The sequence below is a fragment of the Rana temporaria genome, chromosome 3 (genome assembly GCF_905171775.1).
Source record: "Rana temporaria chromosome 3, aRanTem1.1, whole genome shotgun sequence".
NCBI classification, from domain to species: domain Eukaryota; kingdom Metazoa; phylum Chordata; class Amphibia; order Anura; family Ranidae; genus Rana; species Rana temporaria.
Window position 1 is genome coordinate 185,978,504 of NC_053491.1, and position 13,820 is coordinate 185,992,323.

Below are 13,820 nucleotides of genomic sequence, written 5' to 3' on the forward strand. Positions count from 1 at the left end.
CCAATGTTAGGGGTGGCACTGCTTAAGTGATCACCAGTGTAATGGGGTGGTCAGTGGAGAATGAGCAAATTACTTGATTTGTACCTCCCACATGCTCCTCCCAGGCTCTCTCTGTCTCGCCCTTAATCTTTGGCTGCAGCTCATCAAAACAAATGGTTTTTCATAAAATCAGCTGCTGCGGCACACTCTGCCCTGCCAATACACCATACAATAGACACTGCCATAAACTGGGGAGGTGTGAAACTATTGAACAGTGCTTCTGCTTTGAGTAAATGGGCAACGGGGGTTTAGGGAGAGACTTTGCACGCGCATAGCTGGCCAAAGAAGTGTGTGACTCAATTTGTGTTGCCACATAGTTTAAGTACCGTTGGTTTATGGCAACAGTTCTGCCTTCCACTGATGAGAGCTGCATTTCTTCTGCTAAGTGCCATTCTTTTTGGCATCTGCCTGTAGATGGAAAATATAATTATTGTGTGATCAGTGAAGTAAATAGTTTGAGTTATGCAATGTGTCATGTCGGCTAACTTTATTATTTGCCTTTTATTATCGTTTCCTTTCCTCTTGTATTGTACAAACTGAATATATGCCTAAGGGCTTCACTTGTGAAAAAAACTTACCAGTCTTGTTTATGGGAAATTTATTTCAAGAGTGTAATAATTATGAGGTGACTGCTAAGTGGTCCAGTAAAATAAGGACCCAATACTGGCTGCCGTGTAGTGATTTATCTAGGCAGCAATTATATTAGGCTGTCTTTTAGTTGCAATGAAAGTATACCTGGTAGGGACACTGTTGGAGTCCGGTGAAAGAGTACAATATGTTGCAATGTAGAGGGGTGGATTTCCATTTCACACTGAGGTCAGAAAGCCAGGTGGTTTGCAATAGTTTTGCTATTCTTTTCTCTGAAAATAGTTTGGTACAATATAAATTGTGGAAAGAAGTTATTGATTTTTAAATAAGTGATCATCTGGCTGAAAAGAATGCGTCCTGGTCACTCATTTAGTAATTGTAATTGGGTGCCAAAACTGTAATCACATGTCACTTTCAACTGGATAGTATCACTCTAGTTTATCACCATGATAAGATAGTTTTTATTGCTATGATAAGGTTCATTTTCCCTGTGGTTTTGGGTTGCTGTTGTAGGTTGGGTACAAGCTCAGGCTTGTTCATGGATATACCAAAATGTTGAGGCCAGTACACTCTTCTAAATTCCCCATTAAAGGTTGCAACCCCATGCTTATTCTTTTGATTTATGTTGCAAGTTTAGATGCTACATAGAGATTGAGGGCAAGTTTAGTTATGGTTACTGGAAAAGATTACGTTTCAAAATAAATAATATATGCACATATAGTTGCACTCCTAGAAGAGTATTGCCAAAAAAGCTTTGGCCATACTTTATTTTTTAAATGTTTCCTATAGCGCATATCTTCACTTTCTGAGTTCACGTTCACTTTAATATTTTCTAAGTTACTGATCTGTGTATATGCATATCAGGAAAGTTGGCCCAGAAGTTCTTTTTTTGCAAACACGTTCTGGGTTATTGACTAAAATGTTTGAAACAATAGAGTAAACAGCATTCGCAGAAGAAGAAATAGGTAATGGCAGACTTCATGTTTCTAACAGTAAAGGTTTCCTTCAAATGTGCCTATATTATAGAAGCCCATATTATTTTACTGAGAGTATTACTTTGCTGGAATAGTAAAGTTTGTAAATGCAACACAAATAACTGGATACCCTAAAAATGCTATGTTGTTGGAAAAAGTTTTCTATTCTTCACAGGGTAGTTTTTTGAGAAGTGGTTATAAACTTGTGCATGCATATACCCAGTAAAGTGACTGGCCTCAGGTGATGAAGAGAGCTGAAACAAATCCTCCTACATAAGTTGTACTGGTTATCTACAGTCTTCTCTACGTCTATTCAAAGTGCTGAAAATGTATAGCTTGTCTGAGAGTTCAGAAAAAAAGGGGGTGTTGAGCTGAATTCACACTGAAGAGCTCAGCGAGGAGAAAGCTGTAATTGATTGGAGGGAAGGGCCACATCCACCTCCGCACAGCACACAAGGACAGAGCAGAGGCTGTCAATCAGCTGAAGCTCCCTCCTCTGTCACCATTTTTCTCTTGGTGTCAGGAGTGACTCATAATCAGAGGAAAGGGGCAGCAGACAGAAATATACACTATATTTACACACTATAACGGGATATTCTTTGTACATATTTTATGTCTGTGGCTTACAACCACTTGAATTCTTTATCACACAGTATTGATCAACATCTTAGTAAACAAATGGCTTAAACTTGTTTTCCATTCTGAGTTTGGTACTTATATGAATATGAAGAACATGGGATATAATCAGCTTATTCACACTGTAAAGTGCTATTCTGCTCGAGTTTTCAGTGAATTAACATAGGGGTTTATGTAATTCTCACATTTTCCCAGGTTCTGCCTTTGCTTGTCTTCATGGTATCCATGGAAACAGAATTAGGCATGTGAAACACATTCAATATTTGACAGGATTATGAAATGGCTGTAATCATTTTCGTACTTTAAGAACTAAACAAAAAGCAAATATACAGGAAATGCGTCCAAGTAAAGAGCAATTTGTTCTTGTGTAGGCAAGCATTAGTATGGTCATTATGTTTGAACACTTTTGTCCACGTTACTGTGTGAGTTTAAATCTGAGCTACATCAATGAGGATATCTTTTCACCTTCTACATTATTATTACATTGAATATTTATTGTTCGTAGTAGTAGTTGTCTGATTTTATATTTAGTGTTTTTATAAATAAATGCCCAAATCAAAGTTTAAATTGTATCAAAATCTTGGTTATATCAAAATATTTCCTGCCTTGCTGTGAAAGCACTGTTTTATATGCACAATTAAACATCAACCCCCACCGTTGAAAGCCTAAAAATGAGTACCCCATCTGATGGGCAACTCCTAGAAGAAAACTGGATGCTAATGTTCCTAAATCATTGCTCCTTTCCCAGTCTGTGATTGGACTGTAGCAGCAAAGCAGTAGCCTCCCTAAGCAAGTTCAGATCTAGGCTACTATGCTTTGTTCAAAGTAGTGGATTGCTTAAGAGTACTACCCCTATCTCTTCTGAATTCAGAAGTGCAGAAAAGCTATTGCTTTAAAGTCTAGCTGCAAACAATTTGATTTTATATCCCCCATTAGGTGTAAAAAAACTAAAAAATAAAACTGCAATATTTGCACCTTAATACAGAGCTATTCTCCACAGTAATCTCTATTCACCAGAAAATGTGTTCTGGATTGAATGACACCGCAAAAGATTGAGGACATGCTGTGAGTGCAGAGTGACTATGGCCTGCCCCCCTAGGGGACGTAGCCATGGTGCCCTGCATTTACTATGTAATGGTACAGAGAGTAACGAGGACCCTGTAACATCACATGACTGGCCTACAAAAAAATGTGAAAAGGTGAATAAAGAAAGTATAAAATTCTGCCCGTGGAACCTTTGGGGGGGGATGGAAGCGCATTGGGGAGGAGGGGAAGCCCAAAGCCTGGAGTTGGGGTTTAAGGCTAAGCTACCTGATTACTAAACAGATGAAACATATGGCTCCCTGGGTAGTAAGCTACACGAGAGCAATCAGTTGCACGTGTTTGGAGCATTTTGAAACCATGTGAGGTTGATCGCTATTATACAGTATGCTGTCAATGTAGCATATAGTCACTTTTTGTCCCATCTTTTTAGCAATAAATTGCTACTTTTAGCAATTAGTTGTCTGCCGTTTAAGTACCATAATTAATCTACTAAAAACATCCAGTGTAGCACAAACCTATTGCTAGCAAGGGGTTAAATACGGTATACAAGAATATAGAAGAATAAGAAGAAAAATCCAAAAGCCCCCCCCCCCCAAGAGCCATACCAGACCCTTATCTGAGCATGCAGCCCGGCAGGTCAGAAAAGGGCGGGGGGGGGACAAGTGAGTGCCCCCCCGGACCATACCAGGACCATACCAGGACTCTGTGCCCCCCCACCCCAAAGCATTTGTCACTATGTTGATGGGGACAAGGGACTCTTCCTGACAACCCTGGGCGGTGGTTGTGGGGGTCTGTGGGGGAGCTTATCGGAATCTGGAAGCCCCTTTTAACAAGGGGGCCCCCATATCCCAGCCCCCACTCTATGTGAGTAGGGGTACATTGTACCCCTACTCATTCACCCAAAAAAGTATAAAAAATAAAACCAGTGCACAGGTTTTTGACAAAGTCCTTTATTAAAGTAGTGCCAACGTGTCTTCTTCCACAGATTTCTTCTCCCTCTGGTAATGTCTTCATCCTCCCTGTTCTTCCCGCTACAATAATGTCTTCTTCCTCTGGTTATTTCTCCAGTTCTCGCTGCACTGGTGTCGTCTTCCGCTGGTTCTTCCTCCAGTTATTTTCTCTCCGCTGTCTTTTTTTTCTCTGCTGGTTCTTCCTCCGGTTCTTCTCCTGACGCTAGCTTCTGCTGTAGTGTTGGCTCTGGCATGTGCCATTACTTTATATAGCCATGGGGCATGGCGATCCGGAGACATCATCTGGAGGCCCCACTTCTTGTGACGTCACCACACCATCATGCCTCGGCTGTGATGTCACAAGGGACGAGGCCTCTGCATGATGCCACTGGATGGCCAAGCCTCATGGCTATATAAGTAATGGCAAAGGCTGGAGTGCCGCTAACACTACGGTCGGAGCTAGGGTTGGGAGAAGAACTGGAGGAAGAACCAGCAGAGGAAAAAGACAGCGGAGAGAAAAGAACTGGAGGAAGAACCCGCAGAAGAAGACATCAGTGCAGCGAGAAGAACCAGAAGAAGACATTGGCTATAAGTAATGGCACATGCTGGAGCGAACACTACAGTGTGAGCTAGGGTTGGGAGAATAACTGGAGAAAGAAGACGGCAGAGAGAAAAGAACTGGCGGTAGATATCACTGTAGAGAGGAGAACTGGAGGGAGAAGAAATCAAAGGGAGATGACACGTTGGAACTACTTTAATTAAGGGCTTTGTTAAAAACCTGTGTACTGGTTTTATTTGTTTTTGAAACTTTTTTGGGGTGAATGAACAGGGGTACAATATACCTCATGCTTATTGACATAGGGTGGGGGGCCCGCCCTCAAGATTCATACCAAACTCAAAGGGCCTGGTATTGTCGGATGCCGTTCATTGAAATCGCATGAAAGTTGGACATGAAGTCGTAGGCCAAAGTCAGAGCAGAAGTCGTCCAACTTCCATGTCGGAGTAGTGTGAACCCGGCCTTAAGCAGAGCATGTAACTTTCACCAAACTTACTCTGGTGGAGAATCAATCACTGCCATTTTATACACATGGCTCTGGATGAGTTTAGTTTAGAGCTGCTCTGAGAAAGTAAAGTGAGAGCCGCACTTGGGGCTGCCCACCACAGCAGAAAGGTGTCTACTACTGACACCAGTTCTAGTGTTGTGCCTCTCTCTGCCTGTGGATTTCTAACATGGTAGGATGGCCCATATGTATTTGGCCTGTGATAGTAGTATGTACCTTTTTTGTAGTATGTACCTTTTTTGTAGTATGTACCTTTTTGTATAACATCTGATTTTTTTTCATATACCTCCTTTGCGTTTTAGTGTGTGAGAATGCCAGTCAATATATTTTTTTCCAGTTGCCTTGTACCCAATAAGCATACTGTGTGTATTTTATATTTCCTTTTTTTTTTTATTGTTTTTATAAATGATAAAATAAAGCAGTGGAAGTGTAAAATGTAATATGTAGGAAACATGTATTGTAGGGGGATTCTATAAGGTATTTGCGATACATTTCTGGCAGTGTGGATGTAGTACGAACACTTGTACCAAATTTATGAAACCTGTGCAACATTTTCATTGTTGGTTCTGTTGTGTGCAACAAATTCATGTAGCTCTTATTTCTGACACTCTATCTCCTGTTGGGACAAATTCATAAAGGGAAAAACACAATATCGCTGATAAGGTAAGGTGAGGCAAATGAGACTTTCTTTTTTTTTTTTTTTTATGGTAAAGTAAATTGTGTCACGTGTGTAAATAGTGGACGTGATTTATTAAAGCATTTGCTCTGCTTTTTGGATATTCTAGCTGTATTAGAAAGTCCTGCGCCATGAAAGCAATTTTATTGCCATTTTCAACACATGCAACACATTAAGGTAGTTCTTATGTGCGACAGTTTTACATTCTGCCACTATGGCTGCCATAAATTTTATTAACATAAACCACCATATCAGTGTTGAGAAAAGGGGAGGTAAATGTTGAAGTAAGCATTGTGTTGTCATGAACAGTTCTGCAATATATTTATATAAACCTTACAGTTACACAAATCTGTTGCAAATACCACCCTTTGTTGCATGGAAGGGAGGCAGATTTCCAATGGGTATCTACAATGCTCTTTACATGTTCCAGGGATAGATGTTTCGATATAGCATTTGCAACACATTTCTGGTGATGTGGATATAGTCAGAAGCCTTGCGCCAGATAAATGAAACTTGTGTGACATTTTAATTGGTGGCGCTGATTCGTGAAATAAATTGAAATTAATCTAGGGCTTTATTTGGGACTCTTTTACTCTTTCTCCATTATTGCAATTCATAACGAAATACAGTCATATCTATAATATAGAAAGTGGGGGCTAATAAGGCTAGGTTCACACTATATTGCAGTTTCCCTGCGGTCGCGTTTGCACTGGCATAGCAGTCTATCCATTTGCATGGGATGTTGTACCTTCAGAAAAGACAGGGAAGGGGTCCTTGCACCTTTTTGTAAAATTGCAACCAAAGGGAAACCACATAGGGCTTCGTGATTCCCAGCACAGGAAAATGTGCTGTGCTTTCCAGTGTCTGGCGGTGCCATTAAAAAATTCAAGACCAAACTATTAACTCCCCTATCTGCCCATGTAATTTTTCAGATTTCAGCACTGTCACAGTTTGCATGACAATTACTCACTCTCTTGCAACACTGTACCCAAATTTATTTTATATCGTTTTTTTTTTAATCAGAGCTTTCTTTTGGTGGTATTTAGTCACCACTGGTAATTAAATTTGTTGTTATATAAAGGGGAAAAAAGACTATCCATTTTGGAAAAAAAAAATGTTTTTCCTATTTTCTGTTATAAAATTTTGCAAATAATCTTTCCTCATGAATTTAGCTCAAAATGTATTCTGCTACTTATCCTTGGCAAAAATAACTCAAATCCGTGTATATTATTTAGTCTGTGAGATAGTCAGTCTACAAACTATGGTGTATAGATATTTGAAAATTGGTCAGTCCTGATGTTCTGATGGCCTGTCTCAGCTCTTGAGACCCTAAAATGCCAGGACAGTATAAATACCCCCCAAATCACCCTTTTTTTGCAAAGTAGACAGTCCAAGGTATATAGTTGGAGCCATGGTGGATTTCTAGTTGTCATTTTTACCACAAGCTTTTGGTAAATGCGGAAAGAACATGAAAATGTATTTTTTTTACACAAAGTTGTCAATAAGATATTTCTAATACACATCATAGGCATACTTAGAATTACACCCCAAAACACTTTCTGCTACTTCTCCCAATTACAATGATATCATACAGTACATGTTGCCGAGAATGTGTTTCTAGCACGACAGCATTGCGCTGATTCTTGGCTACATGGTGCCGACATCTCGCACTCGCTGGAATAGACGAAGCACATTCCAGCGAGCGCGTCATAGAAGAGACGGGAGATCCGACTTGGATTCCCGCCAATTCTGGCTGCGGAATTTGGTATGCATCCTGAGTGGGAGAACTCCACGCCAGATTTTAAATAAAAAAACGACATGGGTTCCCCCCCCCAGGAGCATACCAGGCCCTTGGGTCTGGTATGGGTTGTAAGGAGACCCCCCCCTACGCCGAAAAACCGACGTGGGGGTCCCCCCACAATCAATACCAGACCCGTATACAAAGCACGCTACCTGGCCCCTACCCATTCACCTGGAGGCAAAGTGAAAAAGTAAATAAAAACACGACACAGGGTTTTTTAAATAATTTATTAGTCTGCTCCGGGGCCCCCCCCCCTGTTTTCTTTAGCTCTTTTAGCACGGGGGGGCTTCTTCTTCACCGCCGTCTGGTATTTATTCACCGCCGTATTTATTTTTATTTAGTTAATAATTTTTTACACTGAAATAAAAAAAATAAAATAATTGAAATTGATCACTTTTATTCCTATTACAAGGAATGTTAACATCCCTTGTAATAGACAAAAGCATGACAGGTCCTCTTAAATATGAGATCTGGGGTCAAAAAGACCTCAGATCTTATATTTAGCCCCCATTCACATTGTAACGCCGCGTATTTTGCCGCGATTAGGTTACTTTTTTTTTTTTTTCACATAGAATTGCCATTGATGTCTATGGCCGTACGCCAATGCCGCCTGAAAAAAAGGGTCCGGGACTTGTTTTCAGGCGACAGGCGTACGGCGTTTGAGATGTGAACCATCTCCATAGACATCAATGGCAATTCTCCCCTCCAGCGGCACGAGCGTCGGGCGTTTTGTCGCCAAGGTGTGAATGGAGCCTTGGACTTAAATGCAAAAAAAAGAAAAAAAAATTGAAACTGTCATTTTTTCAAATGACAAAAAAAAAAATGTTTCTTTAAGACGCTGGGCGGGACTGACGTTTTTGACGTCACTTCCACCCAGCAGAGCTATGGGGACGGGTGAAGGACATTTTTCCCTCACTCGCAACCCCAGTCAGCTGCTGAACGGACCCGATCGCTCCGGTAAGCGGCGAAGGGTGCGGGAGGGGGGGGGCCCTCTCCCGCCACCGATAACGGCGATCTTGCGGAGACCGCCGTTATCGTGTACACCACCGCCCACTGAAGAGATGGATATCTCGGTTGTTTCTGCAGCTGCTGCCCTTCCCGAGATATCCATCTTTAAAAAGAGGACGTCTTTTTGACATGGGGCGGTGGTCAAGAGGTTAAACACGGCTTGGGCATACTTAGAAATTCACTCCAAAACACATTTTACTACTCCTAAACTTTTTCAGTGTTGGGACTGATTGAGTACCAGACATTGCATCATGTGTATCACAAAGATCAACCAGCACTACATAGAAAACAATGTATTGTAATGGTCAGGGAAGGTACAGTGCCTTGCAAAAGTATTCATCACCCCTTGGCGTTTTTCGTGTGTTGTTACCGCACAGCCTGCAATTAACATGGATTATTTGAGGATTTGCATCATTTACTTTACAGAACATGCCCACAACTTTGAAGATTTTTTTTTTTTTTTTATTGTGACGCAAACAACAAATAGGACAAAAAAACAGAACAAGTCAATACTTTGTAGAGCAACCTTTTGCGGCTATCACAGTTCCAAGTGGCTTTGGATAAGTCTCTATGCACTTACCACTGGGATCTTTGCTTATTTCTCCTGCAAAATTGCTCCAGTTCCTTCAAGTTGGATGGTTTGCGCTTGTGAACAACAATATCTGACCACAGATTTTTCTATTGGATTGAGGTCTAGGCTTTGACTAGGCCATTCCAACACATTTACATGTTTCCCATTAGACCACTCAAGTGTTGCTTTAGCAGTGTGTTTGGGGTCATTGTCCTGCTGGAAGGTAAACCTCCACCCCAGTCTCAAATCACACACAGAGGGGTACAGGTTTTGCTCAAGAATATCCCTGTATTTAGCACCATCCATCTTTCCCTCAACTCTGACCAGTTTCCCAGTCCCAGCAAGCATGATGCTGTCACCACCATGTTTCACTGTGGGGATGTTGTTTTTTTTTGGTTGATGTAATGTGTTCGGTTTCTGCTAGTCATAGTGTTTTTCTTTGATGGCCAAAAAGTAAAATTTTAGTCTGACCAGAGCACCTTCCTCCATACATTTTGGGAGTCTCCCACGTGCCTTTTCACAAACTCAAAACTTGCTATTTTGCTGAAAGTAATGGCTTTCTTCTGGCCACTCTGCCATAAAGCCCAACTCTATGGAGCGTATGGCTTATTGTTGTCCTATGTACAGATACTCCAGTCTCTGCTGTGGAACTCTGCATCTCCTCCAGGGTTACCTTAGGTCTGTGCTGCCTCTCTGATTAATGCCCTCCTTGCCCGGTCTGTGAGTTTTGGTGTGCGGCCGTCTCTTGGCAGGTTTGCTGTTGTGCCATGTTCTTGCCGTTTAGTTATGATGGATTTGATGGTGCTCCTAGGGATCATCAAAGATTTGGATATGTTTTTTATAACCTAACCCTGACTTGTACTTCTCAACAACATTGTCCCTTACTTGTTTGAAGAGTTCCTTGGTCTTTATGGCAGTGTTTGGTTAGTGGTTCCTCTTGCTTAGGTGTTGCAGCCTCTGGGGCCTTTCAAAAAGGTGTGATCACTTCCGTCCCTCACTGGCAGGCAAAAGACATGGCGTGCCAGGACCCAGCAACCGATCACCTGTCCACCAACAAAGAAAGATGGCCAGTCCTGCCCCTATCCAGACACCCCCCCCCCCCCCAACTGAGGTGCAAGGGGGGAATTGGAAACATTTGAGACAGGCTATGATTGGAAGGGTATGTGAATAAAAATGTAGCGCCCAATAAATGAGAAAAAGAACCCTTAAAAAAGGATCTCTAAAATACCAAAAAAAGAAAGAAAAACGACCCAGTGTTGGATAATCTTTCATCAGCTTTGGAAAATTGTGTAAAGTGTATAACCATGTGAGGTAAATATGTATACAATGATGAGTAAATAATTGTACCAAGTGCTTAGTGTGGGCACCAGGTCATATTATTTAGTCCAATTTTCTGGGACTTAAAGCCCTTCCTATAAAAAGGCCTCTAGTGTAAATGTCCCAAAAGGGTGCACACTAGTGAGGACAATTAAGTGGTGAGTGAATGCATCAGCTGTTAACCAACAAAGCTATGAGTGGATGGAGGAAACAGTTCCTTTTCACCAGAACGATAATGCATTAACAAATACAGTCCTGAGCTTACATAACACTCCTGCAACTTGCTTGAAAATTCAGAATATTGCAATTCCTTAACCCAAAATAAACAATAATGGTTTAAATCAAACAATAATAGTGGACAAAGTCCTGCAAAATAAGTCCCGTGTTGACAAATCAAAAGTGCCTATAAGACTGGCACACACACAACAAGTCCTTGTGAGTGATGTGAAGTAGGTGTATCTAGAACTTGTTCCAATTGTGAAATAGAGCAGATATCCTCAACCAGACAACTTTTCAGAGATAATCTCGATAAATAAAATGAGTGGGTACTCTTACCAGAGCAGTTGGACCCTCTACTCACCATACGGTGGGAGGGTCATCAAGGCTTGTACAGACCGATTGTCTGGATCCTGAAGTTGTCACTTGTATGTTCAAAGATGACTTGGTTATTCAAAGATATTATGCCAGACGTCTCACTGTCAGCAATGGCTCAAAACACATGCGGAAGAAGAAAAAATAGAGGTGCTCCTCATGGTGTAAAACTATTATATTTAATAGTGTAAAAATTTCAAAATTCACAATACGTGAAGGAAATGCAAAATAAAATCATAAAAGAGGCTAACACAGCCACACGTGATGAAAAAACCAGCACACCAGAAAAATCAATCACAAATGAAAAAATGCAAAAAAACAGTATAGCAGCAAACTCCCACCTTTGGACAGGTGTAAGGAGTGATTCAAAAGTTATAGAATGCAGCGGAGGTACGTTGGAACGGTCACCGTACCGGTTTCGTCGCTATAAGGAACGAATGGAAAGGGGAAATGGAATGTAAGGGAGGGGGTATACAAGAATGGGGGTTGTGAAGGGACTGCTATATGAGAGGGGGGGGGCATGAAGGGACTGGTATACAAGAAAGGGGGCAGCTGTGAAGGGGCTGCCTTGTGAGAGGGGAGGCTGTGAAGGGACTGGTATATGAGAATAAGGGGGGGGGGGTCTGTGAAGGGCACTGGTATACAAGAAAGGGGGCTGTGAAGGGACTGGTATATGAGAAAGGGGGGCTATGAAGGGCACTGGTATATGAGAAAGGGGGGGCTGTGAAGGGCACTGGTATACAAGAAAGGGGGCTGTGAAGGAGACTGAAATGCAAAAGGGGGGGTTGTGAGAGGCATGGGTATACAAGAAAGGGGGACCTGTGCAGGGACTGGTATATAAGAAAGGGGGGCCTATGAAGGTGACTGTGATGCAAAAAAGGGGGGTTAAGGGGATGGAGATGCAAGGAAAGGGGGGGGCTGTGAAAGGCACTTGGGTCCAATGAAAGGGGGTGCTGTGAAGGGGACTGTGATACGAAGAGGAGGCTGTAAAGGAGACTGGGGTGCAAGAAGGCGGGGGGGGGGGGGCTGTGATGTAAAGTGAGGGTTCTTCTGTGAAGAGAAGGACACTAATGTGGGAAGAACTGTGAGGTAGGGGCTGAGGACACTGATGTAAAGGGGGGAGGTTTGTGATTTTTGGAGGTGGGGTTATGAAGTGAAGGGGGACTGGCAGGGCTTTTTTTTCAGGGGGAACTTGGGGGAACTCAGTTCCACCACCTCTGGCTCAGACCCTTCGGTGCCTGCTCACCACAATAACTTGTAAACACAGAAGTCCGGTTCCTGTGTTTACAAGGGACAGCTCTGCACTCTGTGTGTAACCCCCCCTGAACTCTGCACTCTGTATGTAATGCAATCCTGGTATTTAATGCCCCTTTAAGACCCTCCTACTGTTTTTGAAATCTGAACGGGGTCGTGGTGAGTTCCTGCACCAGTTTTCTGAGAAAAAAAGCTCTGGGGACTGGGGACACTGAAGGTAAAGGGGGAGCTTTATTGTAAAGAAGTTTGTATTGTAAAGGGGGTGCTGTGATTGATCACAGCAATTACATGGTACCGAGCCAATAACATTTGCCCTGTACCCCGATTTGTGATCCGCTGTGTCCTTTGGATCGCACCGATTTGCACCTTCAGAGGCTGCACACGAGTGGTGAGAATGGGAGGATGTACTGGTACATCCTCTCAAAACAAGGAAGCTCCCACCTCATCATTTATTTGTATGTGGCCAGGCAGGAAGTGGTTAAGAATTATTGGCACCCACTTCACATCTGCTAACGGCAACATGTTTTTGGTGTGTGTAAGGGTGCGATTTATGCACAGTCCTTGGACCCGCATAGATGTGAACTAATAGGCAGATTCCGAAAGACTTAGGCCGGCGTATCAGTAGAAGTCTGAATCTGCGCCAACGCAAATTTAAGTGTATTCTGGAAACCAGATACGCTTTAAATTAGGCTAAGATACGAGCGGCGTAAGTGTCTTACACCGTCGTATCTTAAAGTGTAATTTTTAGGCTGGCCGCTAGGTGGCGCTTCCATTGCGTTCGGCGTAGAATATGTAAATCACCGACGCAGTACAGATACGCCGTTTACGTAAGGCATTTTCAGGCGTATAGTTATTCCATCAAATAGCTGGACTAGTAATGTTAAGTATGGCCGTCGTTCCCGCGTCTAAATTTGAAAATTTTACGTTGTTTGCGTCAGTCGTCCGTGAATAGGGCTGGACGTAATTTACGTCCACGTCGAAACCAATATGTGCGGCGTACTTAGCCGCAATGCACACTGGGATATGTACACGGACGGCGCATGCGCCGTTCTTAAAAAACGTCAATCACGTCGGGTCACACTTCATATACATAAAACACGCCCCCCACATCCTCATTTGAATTAGGCGCGCTTACGCCGGCCCCATTTACGCTACGCCGCCGTAACTTGGCAGGCAAGTACTTTGTGAATACAGTACTTGCCTTGCTAACTTACGGCGGCGTAGTGTAAATACGATATGCTACGCCGCCGCAAGGATGCGCCCGCATACCTGAATCCAGCTATAAGACAGTTTTTATGTTGAAGTAAATT

General features: G+C 42.5%; 1 protein-coding gene across 2 annotated transcripts in view; it reads left to right on the top strand.

The window, feature by feature from the left end:
- The window catches only part of OSBPL8 (oxysterol binding protein like 8), a 356,358-nt gene that overhangs the window by 233,964 nt on the left and 108,574 nt on the right, over nucleotides 1-13,820 (top strand). The window lies entirely within an intron of this gene.